At 34.9% G+C, this 17,960-nt stretch overlaps 2 long non-coding RNA genes across 2 annotated transcripts; one reads left to right on the top strand and one right to left on the bottom strand.

Moving 5' to 3' along the window:
- Nucleotides 1-2,386: 2,386 nt before the first annotated feature.
- On the bottom strand, nt 2,387-3,461 carry LOC127834248 (uncharacterized). The gene is made up of 2 exons (XR_008027844.1): nt 2,769-3,461; nt 2,387-2,468 (listed from the first exon to the last, which is right to left on the bottom strand). It is a non-coding gene; the product is annotated as an uncharacterized LOC127834248 (long non-coding RNA).
- A 5,169-nt stretch (nt 3,462-8,630) lies between these two features.
- On the top strand, nt 8,631-16,344 carry LOC127835165 (uncharacterized). Its single transcript, XR_008028395.1, has 5 exons — nt 8,631-11,338; nt 11,511-11,662; nt 12,140-12,228; nt 12,920-13,064; nt 13,503-16,344. It is a non-coding gene; the product is annotated as an uncharacterized LOC127835165 (long non-coding RNA).
- Nucleotides 16,345-17,960: the final 1,616 nt, after the last annotated feature.

Raw genomic sequence — 17,960 nt, 5'->3', positions numbered from 1 at the left:
AACGTTACAGCTACTGCTCAGCAAAGAAGACAACTGTCTGGTGACAGGCTGGCCGTATTACAATCCAGTGATGTCGGGGGAAGCGGCCTTTCCATGGCTGGGGATTGCATTTTATCCTATTACCAGATGAAAATCGATAGTATAACAACGATCGTATAAACATGAGCTTTATACTATCGCTATTTTTAGACCATGGTTTTCCAATCTCTTTCTTAAGAACACTAAATGTTTCAATGTGACGTCATAGCAAATGATGACGTTGAAGTAAACAAACATTTCAGAGCCAACTTGGAAAATCAGCGCTGTTTCTTTTAATTTTAAAGTAGTTTTACTCTTTTTGAACGATAAACGACCACAAAATAATAGGATAAATAGAATATTATGTGAGTTTCGGATAAAGATCAAGTTTATCATGCTCGGCACAAACCATGTTAGCGCCCAGCAAGCATCGCGCTACATCGGTTCTAAGCCTCGCATGATAAACTTGATCTTTATCCAAAACTAACATAATATTCTCTATTTAGTATTTTAATTTTAAAGCGGCGCAATAGGGGGCATTGTGTTTCTGACAAACACATCTCTTGTTTAGATCTTATCTATATGATTGAGATATAACTATCCTGAGGATATTTTTTTTTTTAAATAAACGCTTTGGGTGTGGGTCCGTTGAACAGACCCATAACTTGGCAAGGAAAATGTATGCATGTGTATTTCCTGTTTATTTAGAATGCAAAAAACATGAGGTGGAAAAGAACAGTATGCAGTTTCATTAATTGTCATCCATGCATTTATGGAAATTTTTCGGATATAGGAAGTCTCTTGTAAACGAATTTCTGTCTAGCGGAGTAGCCTGTGTGGCTGTTTGGGCTCATCTGGAAAGACACTTTAAGCAATATAAATAATAAATTACTGTTTTCTCAAAATGAGGCTCACAGCAATTCCACAGTCTGTCACAGAGTTTAACAAGATGAGCCTCGTTCTGGGAAACGAGTGCTTAATGCATTCAAAGTGTCATCCACACATTAGCCTGTGTATTGCACACACAGAGGATATTTCTAATTGTGATGATTTTTTTTTTGAAAGGGACTTTCTTCGAAACAAAAATCAAGTATTGATGGAAAGTGTTGTCTCATGTTAGCCTGTGAGGACTGCACAGGCTACTGTAGGGCACTACTATGAGAAGTAATATGGTATACAAACAATATGATTAAAATTTGGTTAATGAGACAATGACGTACATATACATGCAAATTCACAATAATTGTTAAGCGATAGTTATGTTAGCAATGGATGATGGAAATTACAGTGCTAAAATGTAATTGCTCTCGTGATATTCCTTTTCTCAAAGATATGAAATCTCAATATATTTATAAATTACTGTAAATGGGTATTCAAAGTAAAAAACTTGTTCTTATTAAATAATGGAAGCTAAATTCATTTAAATAAAGAAGGAATGAAAACAATACAAAAATACACTAACAAATGTATTGATACCTATTGGTGTATTTGGACTTGTTCACAGATTAGCAGAATGGCAATTTTCTTAAAATTGTAATATACAATCGAAACCCGATGGCTCAAAGTCGCTTTGCATCAAAGCACGTTTGTATTGCTATATATTCATATACATTTCTGCCTGATGACTCGAATTTGCAGAGTCGAATTATCGGATGGCTCAAGCTGTTTCTGCAGTCCTGGTCACAATTTTCACACGTTCTTTTGTTCGTTTTGCTTTAAAGCGACATGGGTCGCACAAAACTGTTACTTGATTATAAGCATGTTATAATTTCAAACATGTCATCCAATCAATGTTAAATTGATTCGAGTAAAATATGACATTTTGTGTACAATCTTTCGTTTTTCTTTGATCATATATAATGGCTGGAACGGCTGCATCACAACATGTTCTATGTCATCTTGAAGGCATAAATTATTTTGTATCTTTACATCATGTCATTCTTAAAAAAAAAAAAATGAATTAATACATATCATGCTGTTTAATTTTTCGGTGATGTTTATAAAATGCTTATGATTTTTTTTATTCTTAGCGTTATTCCTTACATATGATAATTTTTAGCCGGATTTTTTTCGAAAAAATCTCGGCTTATAGATTGATGTTGTCGGGCGGGCGGGGGGGCGGGGCGGGGGGGCGGGCGGGCGGGGTGGCGGCGTGCTCGAAAATGTTAAAGTTCTTATTTCATGGTATAACTTTGGTATGCTTGGACCTAGAGTCTTCAAACTTGACATGAAGGTTGGCCAGGATTAACAGATGACCACTGGTCATTTCAAGGTCATTCATTTGAAGGTCAAGGTCACTGTGACCTTCAATATAAAAAATGTTAAAGTTGTTATAACTTTGGTATGCTTGGACCTAGAGTCTTGAAACTTGACATGAAGGTTGGCCATAACTAGTTAGTAACCACTGGTCATTTCAAGGTCATTCATTTGAAGGTCAAGGTCACTGTGACCTTGAATGTAAAAATGTTAAAGTTCTTATTTCATGGTATAACTTTGGTATGCTTGGACCTAGAGTCTTCAAACTTGACATGAAGGTTGGCCAGGATTAACAGATGACCACTGGTCATTTCAAGGTCATTCATTTGAAGGTGAAGTTCACTGTGACCTTCAATATAAAAATGTTAAAGTTGTTATAACTTTGGTATGCTTGGACCTAGAGTCTTGAAACTTGACATGAAGGTTGGCCAGAACTAGTAAGTAACCACTGGACATTTCAAGGTCATTCATTTGAAGGTCAAGGTCACTGTGACCTTGAATGTAAAAATGTTAAAGTTGTTATAACTTTGGTATGCTTGGACCTAGAGTCTTGAAACTTGACATGAAGGTTGGCCAGAACTAGTAAGTAACCACTGGACATTTCAAGGTCATTCATTTGAAGGTCAAGGTCACTGTGACCTTGAATGTAAAAATGTTAAAGTTCTTATTTCATGTTATAACTTTGGTATGCTTGTACCTAGAGTCTTCAAACTTGAAATAAAGATTGGCCAGTACTAGAAGATGACCACTGGTCATTTCAATGTCATTCATTTGAAGGTCAAGGTCACTGTGACCTTAAATGTTAAAATGTTAAAATTGTTATAACTTTGGTATGCTTGGACATAGAGTCTTCAAACTTGACATGAAGGTTTGCAAGCACACTTAGATGACCACTGGTCATTTCAAGGTCATTCATTCTAAGGTCAAGGTCACTGTGACCTTGAATGTAAAAATGTTAAAGTTCTTATAACTTTGGTAGGTAAAAATGTTAAAGTTCTTATTCCATGTTATAACTTTGGTATGCTTGTACCTAGAGTCTTCAAACTTGACATAAAGGTTGGCCAGTACTAGAAGATCACCACTGCTCATTTCAATGTCATTCATTTGAAGGTCAAGGTCACTGTGACCTTCAATGTTAAAATGTTAAAATTGTTATAACTTTGGTATGCTTGGACCTAGAATCTCAAACTTCAAACAATATGTTACTAATTTGCTAATAAAAAAATTGAGATCAAACTTTCCTAATTGTCAATTCAAGTTCATATTTGTGACCTTTAATGTTATTGTTGTTCATGTATATGCATGCATTCAAAACATAACACAAGGTTTGCTCATGCCTTGAAAAGTACTTACATTTCATTTTGACCTTTGAACAATATTTCAGTAATTTAAGTATTGCATTGACAAAAACACGAAAGGTACTTTCCTGTCATTTAAATCAAAAATCCGGCTTCAATGCGGTCATCTCCGACCGCGGAACTCTTGTTTGATTGTATATATAACTATTTAAAAATAATGATGACTTAAAAATATGAAGTATATATTGTCTGTTCTTACTAATTCAACCAATTATTGCAAAGTTATGTTAGTAAACATACATCTATTTGAAATCAGTTCTATCGAATTCCAGATGGGTCGAACTTTTGTCGTCGGTCCCGGCGAGGTTAAGTTATTGGTTTTCACCTGTATTGAGCAATTTATGTTTCTATCGTAATTAAACTTTGGAATACACCTCTCTAAAAAAGATTTAAAATTATTGTTCTAAATGAACAATTGTGTATCAAAATTAAAAAATAAATACAATAAAGCTTTTCAAACACTTAACTAAAAAATGTTGAAAAAAACTCTAAATTCATTATTATTTGTTGGAAATTAATTAATGTTCATTTGGTGGGTTTACTAATCCACGAAATAAACTCAAACACATAACAAAATGACCCGGGGCTAATTCCTGTTATTACAAAATCAGGAATCCACAAATCTATGTGTCCATGAACAAGTATTTTTTTATATAGGTGCCAACAAATATAAATCATTATCCAGTGTCAGGGGGGTAACATTCCAGTCTCCAGCTCGAATTTGTGATTAATATTTTGCTTTGTTTTATCTGTCAGGGCCTTTTTTGAAATAATAGTCTGTCAGAAAGGAGCCATGACTCGGGGCTATTTTTCCTTCTTAGGGAATGGCATTTTTACACGAATTTCAGAATTTCGTGACTCAAATTTTCACAATTTAAAGAAGTTTGCAACTGAAACTTTCACAATGTACTCTTTTTCTCACTTTTGAAAAATTCAAGACCGAAGGATGACACAAAAATGACTCAAAACAAGCCCTGTGATTTGATATGTGTTTGTGGACATTATGGGTATATTTTTTCTGAAACTTTAATTTTTCCCTAAACATATCAAACAAAGTTAATGTTGCAATTTATTTTCAAAAAAAGATCGTGTCTTGGTATTGGTAAATGTGAAATTTTCTATCTTTGGGCGTCATCAAAGTATAAACGAACTAGTTTTGTCAGCAGGTAGTCATTACGGGCAAGTAGTCTGTAACATAATTTTACTCCCAGGTGTATATGAACAGTCATTTATTTCCCTATTTTTAAAGCAGTCATAATAGACACTTCTGTATTTGCAAGTGGAATAATAAAATGAGCACTGACACCTAACATTGCCACAAAAACGCATGTAAAATAATATTTTGATGAGTTTTTACAATTAATTTTTACAATTAAGTTCCGTGCAATTAAATAGACCCATCATTCTCAATTTGAAGATTTTATGCTAGGAATTTTCCCAATAGTATTTATTATGATGCAAATTTTCCTTATTTGTGTGGTACAGATGCTTTTTTTGCAAAAAATGCTGGTGTATTACTAACTTACATGTGCAAGTTCAAAATACTGACTGAGCCAAAATATATCATATTGGTCCCCTTAATGTTACAGCAATTGCTGAGCACAGAAGAAGACTGTTTAATGAAAGGCTCAGCTGTATCAAAGTCCAGCAATGTGCGGGGACGCGGCCTATCCACATCTGTATATTACATCATTTTAGCTGTCACTAACAAGGGAGATAACTGTAGATCTGCACCAGCAGTGAGTTCTTCCTCTTAAGTTGCTTTTTAATTATTTTAGCTGACACTGACAAGGAAGATAATTAAAAATCTGCACCAGCAGTGGGGTTTGCTTTTAAGTTGCTGTTTAATCAATGACACTAACAAGGGAGAGAATTGAAGATATGTATCAGCAGTGAGTTGTAGCCCTTTAAGTTGTTTGTTTAAATATGTCTAACAACTTTATTACATGTTGATTTACTTTGGAACTGTTTTCTAGTGTGAATTTTAACACATTTTAACAATCAAATATCTGTAAAGGCATGGTAAAATATTGTGTGTGTGTTTTTTGCAACTTTGCAAAGACATTAATATTTAATTGTTTCCTCCTTTATTGAAAAATATATCAACAGTTAAACATCTGTAAAGGAATTATAAAAGAAGAGATTAATATAATGAGTACAATTAGAAAAAATCATGCTATAAAGATAAATAAACTGTGCTGTGGGGAAATGGGGCTTAATGCATGTGCTTAACTTGTTGTCACATATTAGCCTGTGCAGTCAGTACAGGCTAATGAGGGACATCAATTTGCTCTTTAATGTGGTTTTGATAGAAAGAAGTATCTTCTTTATAATAATCCAAAGTGTCCTCCCTGATTTGCTTACTGTGAAACCATTTATTTTTGTCAGCACGAAATTTCGTCCTTTTTAAAAAAATGACTATTTCGTCAGCAATTAAATTCGTCCATTTCTGGTTTTGAAAAAAAAGCGTCTGATTTGTTTGTAATGTTTGTAATACATGAAATAAGGGGTTGCCAAAAAATCGTGCTGGGGAAAGAGGGGTAACACTTGGTAGTCACTTGCAGGAGGTGGGCCTTGTTTGGCATATGCCAATTAACAAGTCTGTTATTTCAGGTGATAGTAACTGTCCCTTATTATTTTATGCCATTGACACGTTCTTTGTTATGATTAGCGGATAAGTGGGACTGAATAACCGTTAACGAGTGTTTTAAACAACGAAGGTACGGGTTTTTATGTAAATGTACAAAAATAGTAGATGCAGTTAAAACCAAACAACCAAACACAAATCAATATGTTCTTTATTAATTTGTAATAAAAGCGCAGAATATATTTCAGTCTGGTGTTGATCACACATAGTCATATTTAATTGCATTTAATAGTATTGTCTTTAATCCGGATTCGCCGCGTGTTGTTGGTATAATCTGCAACACCCCTGAAAATCACAATACACACAATGGGTAATAAAGTTGTTAACAATAAGCGCTAATCAACACTCTTATACCTAAACGAAGTCTACGCATTCGATAAAGCCTTTTTGCATTCGCGTCTTACAGGAAATGTCAGTTGTCAGTACACTGGGTGATGTACACCCCTTTGTGTCAAAACCGGATTTAAATTTAGTGTGAATGGTCGACTGTTTCATGTTCTTTTTATCAATACCATCCGGGTATCTGTACTATAAGTATACCAGTCTACAAACAAGGTGCGCGCTTCCGCATATGGGTATTTGGATGTTCAAAAAATTGACGTACGGTGTAGCGTTCACGCCGTCGAACGCATTTAGCAATATAACTCGTTTTTTCACTATTTCTTTACTTGCAAAAAATACTAGTGGCTTATAACTTACCTTGCAATCTTTTTTTCTCGCATTTTGCGAGTGTGCAAGTGTTAATTTCGAGCCCTGTGTATATGCGTGGATAACGCTGGATTTAAATGCCTCATGCCTACGGTAATTCAGTCTTATTTGTTTCAAATATGGGAAATGATTGTTTGTTAGGATCTTGAATTCGTCCATCAGTCGAAGGACGAAAAAGACGAAAATTAATGTCTGACGAATAATAATGGTTTCACAGTAATTTTTACTCCAATGGGTATGTGAAAAAAAAGCCTTTTCTTTCCATCTTTATAAAGTACACATAATAGGCACTTCCTTACCGGTATATGCAAGTGGACTAATAAAATGAGCACTGAAACTGAACATTTCAACAAAAACGCATGTCAAATTAAAAGATAGAATTTTCCCGATGTTTGATATTATTACGCTAATTTTCCTCATTGGTATGTTACAGATACTTTTTTTAATTTGGCAAAAAAATTGCTGGTGTATTACTTATTTACTAGTTCAAAAGACTTCATATTGGTTTTCTCAATGTCACAGCAACTGCTATGCACAGAAGACAAAGGAGTAGTGAAAGACTCAGCCAAATCAAAGTCCAGCGATGTGAGGGTGACGCAGCCTTTCCATGTCCTCGTATTGCAACATGAGGGACATTTTAGCTGAAACTAACAAGGGAGAGAACTTTAGATGTGCACCAGCAGTGAGTTTTTGCCCTTAAGTTGTTTAATGTTTTATTTATTTTTATTATGTCTTACAACTTACTTGTTGATGGACTTTAAAACTGTTTTCTAGTGTGAATTTAAACAGATTTTAACCATCAAAGATCTGTAAAGGCATAGAAATATAATATGTGTGTGTGTGTTTTTTTTTCAACATTGGTGAGACATTAATATTATTATTAAATATTAATATTGTTGCCTCCCATTTATTGAAATATATATTAACAATAAAACATATCTAATGGCATTTTAAAAGTAATGTGATTAATAGAATAAGTACAATTACAAATTATTAAATTTTTAACCAGATGGTTTTCCTTCTTTTTGTTATGCAGCAAAAAATTGGCTAATACATAAATAAGCTGTGATGTGGAAAAATGGGGCCTTATGCATGTGCTTAAATTGTTGTCACAGATTAGCTTGTGCTGTCCACACAGGCTATTCATGGACAACACTTTCCTCTTAAAGGTATTTTTCATTGAACAAATAATCCTCTTTATGAAAATCCAGTCTAGTCAGAAAGTACCCTCCCTTATTAGCTTATGTTAATTTCACCTGCTAATCTGGGACGACACTTTCTAACATTAGTGATCCGCATATTGGCTTATGAAAATACATTTCTGGAAATGGAGTCAAGATAATAGATATAAATGTACAGATATGTATAGCATTAGCCAACACTTTTCTTGTTTTAATACAAAATGACTTAATTGTATTTATGTTCATGCTATTAAGGACAAGGAACCAATAAAATGCCGGATTAGAAATTCATGTTGTTGAAAACCTTCACAACCTGTCAAGAGGCATAGTTTGTTATAGATTATAATATAATTGTTACAAGTTCCTATCACCCACTGTGTTGTTGTTGTTTTCAGCAGAGCACCAGCATTGATATCAAGTTGGCCCAGCAACCGCACGTGTCCCACCTGCAGGAGCTCCAGTCCAGAACGACCCTTCCCCTCACCTGACTTCTAACTCTTCCCCCTTGACCTCCTGAAAAAGTCAGCATCGTTGAACAACTCCGTTCTGCAGGAAATTCTGAGCATAATTCTGTTCTGAACAAACGCAATGCCCAAGTCAAGTTGTCCACATATAAGCCTGGGTAGTTTTGTTAAGCTAGAGTTCCGCGTGGGCCTGAGAGGGATGAGTTTTACAGACACGAAAAGTTATAGCAGTAGTTATGGTAACGCTAACAGTCAGTTGTTGCTGTTGGACATCACAACAAATATCATGAAGAATAAAAAGTTAAATAACTTGTTCCAATCTTTATGGGACAAACAGAAATTGAACGGGGGAAAATTAAGGAACAATAAAAGCGTAAGCTTTCCTAGAATGATACTTCTGCTGTTAATAGTTTGGATGACAGTAGGGTTATGGACTGCCCCAGATTGTCCTCTCAGCGGCCAAAATATCATAATAGAATGGACTTTTGGAAATGTTACTGACAAAGAAAGGCAGTAATGACTTGGTTGTGAATACCCAGAGCACTATACATCCATGCTGACACAGAAAGGCAGTAATGACTTGGTTGTGAAAACCCAGAGCACGCTACATCCATGCTGACAAAGAAAGGCAGTAATGACTTGGTTGTGAACACCTCGAGCACGATACATCCATGCTGACAAAGAAAGGCAGTAATGACTTGGTTGTGAACACCTAGAGCACGATACATCCATGCTGACACAGAAAGGCAGTAATGACTTGGTTGTGAACACCCAGAGCACGATACATCCATGCTGACAAAGAAAGACGGTAATGACTTGGTTGTGAACACCCAGAGCACGATACATCCATGCTGACACAGAAAGGAAGTAATGACTTGGTTGTGAACACCCAGAGCACTATACATCCATGCTGACACAGAAAGGAAGTAATGACTTGGTTGTGAACACCCAGAGTACGCTACATCCATGCTGACAAAGAAAGGCAGTAATGACTTGGTTGTGAATACCCAGAGCACGATACATCCATGCTGACATAGAAAGGCAGTAATGACTTTGTTGATAACACCCAGAGCACGATACATCCATGCTGACATAGAAAGGCAGTAATGACTTTGTTGATAACACCCAGAGCACGATACATCCATGCTGACATAGAAAGGCAGTAATGACTTTGTTGATAACACCCAGAGCACGATACATCCATGCTGACATAGAAAGGCAGTAATGACTTTGTTGATAACACCCAGAGCACGATACATCCATGCTGACATAAAAAGGCAGTAATGACTTGGTTGTAAACACCCAGAGCACGATACATCCATGCTGACATAGAAAAGCAGTAATGACTTGGTTGTGAACACCCAGAGCACAATACATCCATGCTGACATAGAAAAGCAGTAATGACTTGGTTGTGAACACCCAGAGCACAATACATCCATTGGGTGTGCATCAGACGCGAATTCTGCCTATTATTGTAAACAAGTTGTTAAAAGTGAACATGTCTGGTTTTGTTATGAGCACTTCCCACTCAGAGCCCAAAGGTCCTCTCATTGAATCGATGCAAAAGAAGACTTTGAAAAATGACAGCAGTTGTGTTGTGTGGTCCAGTAATCCTTTCAACTCTCAACCTGAAGTTTATCAAAACTCAAACTCAGCCCTTTGCAATATTACACTTGCAACACAGTGTACTTTACAATGAATGTTTCGCAGTTTAAAACACCAAAATTTCAATTTAAAGTTTGTGCACGTAACATATTGATACATTGCTATTCTGAGTTCTAATTGCGATATCCTCAATATCAATAATATATGAAATGTTTGGCATTCAAAAAAGAGGTGTGTAAAGTAATTTGTTACAGTGCATATTCATTTGTCACTAAAAAGATCAGAGTTTAGTTTGCTTGTCATTTCCTTTTAAGCAAACATTATTAGACAACAAAACAAACGTTTTTTAAGTGAAAGTGCAAGACAATTCCGACCCAGTTTGGGCACAAATACAACAACTAATTAAAGAAATTCAGTTTGTCTTGCGTCAGCCTACATGTAGGAAGCCTCTTATAAACATCTCCCAAGAAGGCTACATCAACGCTTCCAACAACCGAGCTGGGCATCGACACATTGTTCCGAACGAGTCGCTCGAACTGAAACGATCTGATTCAACAGAGAGCAGGCGTTGCGTGACTCGTCTGTTAATGTGACTGACCTCGATATGTTGCTTTCCAAAAATGTGAGCCTTACTACAGATGAGCTGTCTGCGATTGACGCAATTCAACAACAGTTCCGGGTTTGGGATGGCGAATTTGCGTCAGGGCTTCATCTCTGTCGTTGGCCTGGTCGCAGCAGAAGCAGCAACAAGAACAGCAATAAGTTTAAGAGACGCGATCTGGGATATGGGGCTTCATGAATGTGCTTTAAGTGTCATCCCATATTAGCCTGTGCAGAATGCACATACATTGAGTCCTATATAAGTGTCATCTCCGATTAGCCTGTGCAGACTGCACATACATTCAGTCCTATTAAAGTGTCATCCCATATTAGCCTGTGCAGACTGCACATACATTAAGTCCTATTAAAGTGTCATCCCAGATTAGCCTGTGCAGACTGCACATACATTAAGCCCTATTTTCCCAGAATGAGGCTCATATAGTTCACTTAACATCAGTATTTTTTCTGCCTGATTGAGAAAAAGGTCCAAGCATCAAATGGTAAGTATGTTTTTTTTTAAATTAATCCACTTGGTACATAAATAGCAAATAGCAATTGATCTAATATCAGGTTTAATCATAGAAGGTCAATGCATAGTTTTTTAAATGACTTCAGCACATTATACAATTATTCCCTTCAATATTTATTTAAGTTCCTGAATTTTGTTTTAAGAGCCGGTTCCTACAGGATCCCATGCAGTCATAGATCGGTACCCAGCTGAACAACAGGCTGTCTGGTAAGCTGGGCCCGGATAGGTGCAGCCAGTTTAAAGCTGGGGCTCCAAACTTTCCTGCCAAGTGGGCTGATTTTACCTCTTCTACAAGGTACATTGGTCCTGTAATTTACCGTGTATAATGTGCAGTGTGTTACTACTCATAATTTTATTTCAATAGTGTGTGCATGTTATACATTGGTAATACCCTATCGTTGCTGGTAACTTAAACTTAATTCATTACGTAATTGTAAATATTCATAATAGTTGCCTTTTTGTATTGCCTTGAAAGGGTGCAGGGGGGAGGTCGTTTAGAATTGTAGAATTCTCTCCATCCTTCCATTCTTCCTTATGTCCGTCCAACGTTTTTGGAGTTACACGTAACTTAATGCAGATTAGTTAGATATGGATGAAAAATGATTGTATCAAGTGCACAGTATATAGTAGGCTGTGTGTGTGAAATGTTTACTCAATTGTATCAAGAGCCTTCAAACATAATGTATTTCTTATATTATTTAATCAAACAACATTGATTGACCTCCAATACAACTGATGCTATTTCAGAATGCATTAATTATTTGGTTTACAGGGACATATGTCAGTGATGCGCAAAGAGCTGGTTCTCTGTTCACAGAGAAAAATCCTAACAACTCCAACTCAGCCACTACATCCCAATAGGTAAGTCCCCTAACCATTGCAAAACGTACACTGGGGCACCAGATCACTGGGATATAAGTCGTCAGTTTACATTCAGTACATACAGTATGCAACCACAGCAGATTTGCTTATTTCCCTCACAGGTACCCAATAGAACAAGAATGGGATTAATTGTTTGATATGCACAGTTCTGTGGTCTGAGCAGAATTCTACCTTGGGACCTTTCGATTCCTAGACCAGCATCCCACCACTTGACTAAGATCCCACATTAATACAGTATTATGCAAAGACAAGATATCTAAGCTATTTTCATGTATTTTTAAGTATTGCCAATGTAAAGTGATGAAATATTAGGATATTTATTACACTCCGGGATTAAGAGAAAGTCCCTTTCCCCCATTGCTATGCATCTGGTGAACATATTTGTTTCTCTATAACCACCTGTGAAATAAAGTTGAATAATATACTGAAATTAATTCAACACATATTCTCTGTTGATATAAAATGACTGCATTGCATGTCTATATTATTTTCAGAAGCTTTCCATCTCTGAAACGTTGTTGCCACAAAATTGGTTCTGTTCAAATCTGTTTATGTTGGCTAAGCAATATGGAAGCTTAAGGTTGACAAAGACAATTTCTGTAATGCAAAAAATGCTTGACATATTTGCACAATTATCTGTCAAGTTTGACACACAATCTACTTTTTCCAGACAACCCGAATATCAAGGCGTTAAGTTTGTTCTGGATGCAGTTACAATCACAGCTTTCAAGCCAGCAGCTGTCGATGTATTGAGAGTCTCACCTCTCCATGTTATCTGACCTGCTGCCTGTGAACATCCTGCACATAGAACCTATGTGAGTTTGTGAGACGTAGGCTTTTTGTAAATACCTACTTTCAGAGACAGTTTAAGGGAACACTGGTCCGTCTAAACGCTTGTCCGCCTGTCAGGTTGTGTGGCATATATAACCTCAAAACATATTTCTTATTTTGTTATGCAACTCTCCAAACATGTTAATCAGCATGTGGACGTGTACTGTTGTGTATTTTATATCAGCTTCCTTTTGCATTAGTGGAATTTGGGATAAAAAAAACTTTTTTTCATTACATGTTCATATTATTTTGCCGTAAATATTTAATAATTAAGGAATATATCTCGGACCACCTATCTATAAATTCAAATCAAAGAAGCTTAAGCACCATATGTCAGTTTTGTTCTTTTTCACTGCTTTCCTAAGTAACACAATCAGACTAATGAACTGAAATTAACAGTAACATACCTTCCTTTATTTCAGATCCCATTCGATGTAATTAAACCGGCCAATCAAAAAGACAGCCTGAAATATTCCTCATCTTGAAATATTGGGAAGGCAAGAAAACGCCTGTCACTGTTAAGATAAAAATGAGGGAATGACAAAGCACAGTAAGACCAGTTAAGTCCTGTGATAAGCCAAGTCCTGTGGCCAGACATGTCATGTGGCCAGCCCAGTCCTGTGATCAGACAAGTCTTGTGATCAGACAAGTCATGTGATCAGACAAGTCCTGTGATAAGCCAAGTCCTGTGATCAGACAAGTCTTGTGATCAGCCAAGTCCTGTGATCAGACAAGTCATGTGATAAGCCAAGTCCTGAGATCAGACACGTCTTGTGGCCAGCCCAGTCCTGTGATCAGACACGTCTTGTGATCAGCCCACTCCTGTGATCAGCCCAGTCCTGTGATCAGACAAGTCCTGTGATCAGACACGTCTTGTGATCAGCCAAGTCCTGTGATCAGCCAAGTCTTAGGATCAGCTTAGTTCTGTGGCCAGCCAAGTCATGTGACCAGCCATGTCCTATAACCAGCAACTTTGTCTCGTGTGTACAGTCCAATTGTATGGGAAGAAAAATCTTTATTTCATATTGTATGGTTATAATGATACTGACAGTATCTTGATGATTAAGTATTTTGTTATATATTGGTAAATAGACCAATATGATAAGGGGAAACTTAGTAATAGCAGTAATGTAAAGTATTATTTCAAGAGGAAAATAATGCAAGTACTACTATTTTGTCTGTATTCAGAAACTGACTATATAGCTTTATCCTGATTATCGTTAACTGACAGACAAAATGATTGTACAATTATTTTTTAAACATTGATTTTAAGACTTCACAAAGTTGTTTAAATAATGCTGATACCTTCGACAATATTTAATGTATTTATTGTATAAACAAGACATGCTTATTTTAAGTTTTTACCTATAAAATAGCAATATGTGCTAGGTAAAATAATTGATCAGAACGGTTCATAATTGTGATGCTTCTATTTTGATATGTCTGTCATTCTGTCTGTGTTCATTTATCATCAGTTTGCTTTTTTGATGCAGTATTTTATCAAGAATTTCATGTTGTGATGTAATAGTAAAATATCAAATAGTTATTTCATTTATTCAAACTAAATTAACCTTCGATTAATTATTAATTTATTTATTGACAACAGATACTTTGTTTAATATTAACAATAGTTAAGCGCGTTATAAAAATTGTGTGAATGTACATGCATATTGCGATAATTAATGCACACATTAATGGAAAACCTATTTAAAGAAAGTGGAATTTAGAAGTGCATCTTAATTGTAATAGAGTTTGTTTAATTATTAAAAAAAGGATGCTTTCTTTGTTGAAAAGCAATTCCTCCACAAGTAAGTTTGTTTCAAAGTGAGTATTTTTATGAATAATGATCCTAGATATGGTTGTAGATTGTTCTTGTTGTATCATATTCTGACAGGCTCATCATTTATGTTGACATTTGCATTCTAGCATTAAAAGTTCATTATGCTTTAAATATTTGTATGTACACATTTGCGACCAGCTTTTCTAATGTAATAAGTGAATAACGTAACACAGATTTATGTGTCACTGTATATAAGTATATTTTGTCATTTGTAAATAGATCAACTGCAAAGATAATGTTTTTGTCTGTACATTATTCATGAAATGTTGCCATTTCAAACAGATACATTCACTGTTTGAATTCATTTGTACAAAATTGTTTCATATTAAACATCATTAACATATCAGGCAATAGAACAAAAGAATTGCTTCGGATAATTGTGCAAATTAACTTGTATAGTTAATTCAGACATGCAGAATATCAGATCATTAACATACTTTAAGCATTAAAAACACCTTGTTTTATGTCAAGCTTTTCAGTTATTATAATAAGCAACTATTATCTGGAAATTTGGAAAACAGTGAAGAACGATTCAAGGGACAGCAACTGTGATATACTAAATAAAAGTCGTCTCCCTTGTTAGAGTATAATTGTACCTCTCAACGTAACAAGAACATTGAATCTTTTTTTTAATTATTCCACACTATAAACTTTATATTATATTCATTCAATAATCATTAAAGAAATATGGTTTGCATAATTATTTATTTCTATGCGTTATACCAAATTCACCAGTATGGCATCAATTTAAGTTCATCATATTTTAATTGCCAAAATTGGCCATACAGTGCTTAAAGTTTGGTATTCTGAATATTATAAGTGCATGTTCTTATACAAAATCACATTGTATATTTTAACACTGAAGCAATATGTGTTAATATATTAATTTTTATTTATTGACTTGTTGCTTGTCAAGGTGTCTAATTTTGAACTATAGCTGTTAATTGATTGTGACTATTTTCCAGTTTTGAATGGTTGCTTTTAGGTTCTTGTTTACAAGTTTTGTAAAAGCTGTTTTCATGTTGACCTCTCCATATTAAATGTCGTTGACGCGCATTCACTGCGGCCAGGTTCCGTAAAACTCCCAACAAATCTATGATTGGATTCCATACACACATGGTTGTTTATACTCAGCTTGCTTTGCATTAAACATGTCTGCTTTGTTGTTGAACAATTATACACAGCTTTTTATTGGACATAATTGTGTAATATTTCAAATTTTTGCTTTCGATTTTTTATTTCCAACAAAAATATATTTTGTTTATTTGTATGTATACTTAGCTATAATAAAATTGTTTCTATAATATATAAACAACCTATTTATAAGCAATAAACTATATTGGTAAAAGTAGATTTAAGGTTCAAAATCATGTCTTAATTTGTTCGATTATCCCAAATTAAAATTTTGCAAAAGATAAACTTGTTGAATAAAGAAAACTTTATGCAACATACCACCAGGTCTTTTAACAATTGATTGTGTATCAATAATGATCAGGACTTAATCAGGTTAAATAATTGCCTATGCACGGTTATAATGTTTGTGTTATTGAATTGAATAATTTCTGTAGTTTGGTGCACATTAATTGTTGTTGTTTTTTTAAGACATAGCACATGTCATATAATATAGTATCATTGTAGTTTTGGTATGTTTAGGGATATAATCATGTTAATGTATGTGATTTGCTGATCCATCTCTTGTTGTTTCACTCCATTTAATGTATATAGCCATGCATAGAGCAGGAATATTGTTGTACTGTGAAAAAAATGTTGTTATTGCAAATAAAAAATGTATGTTAATTGTTTCCTCACTTCTATATAAATTTCCCTTTTGGCGATGGCATATTGTGATTTGGTCTGTCTCTCCGTTTTTTCGTTTGTCCCCCGTCATTCTTTGGTCAGACTCGGATACCTTTCAAATTCTTAATTACTATTCTGACAGATCTTCACTTGGGGATTGTTCTTCATGCAGATATTATGTATGTCGCTCCAAAGACATTTTATGTTGTTCCCACGATTAATAAGGTAGTGGGAACGAGATAACTTTGTATTGAGAATGAAAAAGCTTACCCATGGGAATGAGAAAGTAAGTCAATTGAATGACGTTCTTAATCATGGGAACAAGTCACTAATTCATGGGAATGACAAACTTAAAAACGTACACGTTAATCTGTGCACACGTACATTTCACGCCATGATTGGTATTTTCAGTAGACAAAGCCCACTCCTATTGAGAGTAGGTTAAGTATGTCAGGCAGAACGTTTAATAAAATATGTGATTTTTAGTTTGTACTTGATTCAATGTGGCACTTTGGGATTATTTAAGACAAATGTTGACCACTATCTGAAATCAGGCTAAATGAATGGGAGAAACATGTGTTCGTTCTGAAAATTTGTTTTCGTTCTTAAAGCTAACATCTAGTACACATTTATATGAATTTTTATTTTTCGTATCAAACATATTTACATGTCATATCTTCCAAGTCAGGGGATTATAGTGATTTGGTCTTGTCTGTCATTCTGTTGAATTGTAAAGTATAATTTCTGAAGTGATGAAATGTCACACATATATATTCAACAGAATACAAACTTATATCAAACATGTATTTATTATGTTGTTTTAATAAGTTATATTATATTTTAGTCCAAGGTCGTTAAATGGTTAAACAATATGAATCACTGTATTTACGTTGGTCAAAAAGAGATGTACATTATACACCATAAGAATTTCTTAATCTCTAAACAATCGAAAACAATGTTTTGTGAAAAGAATGCTGACCATTTGATAGCAACATATTGGAAAATCGCGTGACCAGTAACTGTAAGTATATGGCTACAAAGTACAAATCGGCATAAATGTTTCTTAACAGGCTAGAGCGAACATGAGAGACGTATTCGCATCTGTTTTAAAATAATTTGTTAGAAAAAGTTAGGGAGGCGTGATCGATGACATGAATACCTTCTGACCACGACTACAAACGTACTCTTAAATGCGTATTCACATGTGAACAATATTACTGTTGTTGTTGCACTACTTCTTATC

This window comes from Dreissena polymorpha, chromosome 6, assembly GCF_020536995.1.
Source record: "Dreissena polymorpha isolate Duluth1 chromosome 6, UMN_Dpol_1.0, whole genome shotgun sequence".
NCBI classification, from domain to species: domain Eukaryota; kingdom Metazoa; phylum Mollusca; class Bivalvia; order Myida; family Dreissenidae; genus Dreissena; species Dreissena polymorpha.
Note: the sequence above shows the minus strand (reverse complement) of the source record. Positions and strands in the feature narration are given on the sequence as shown.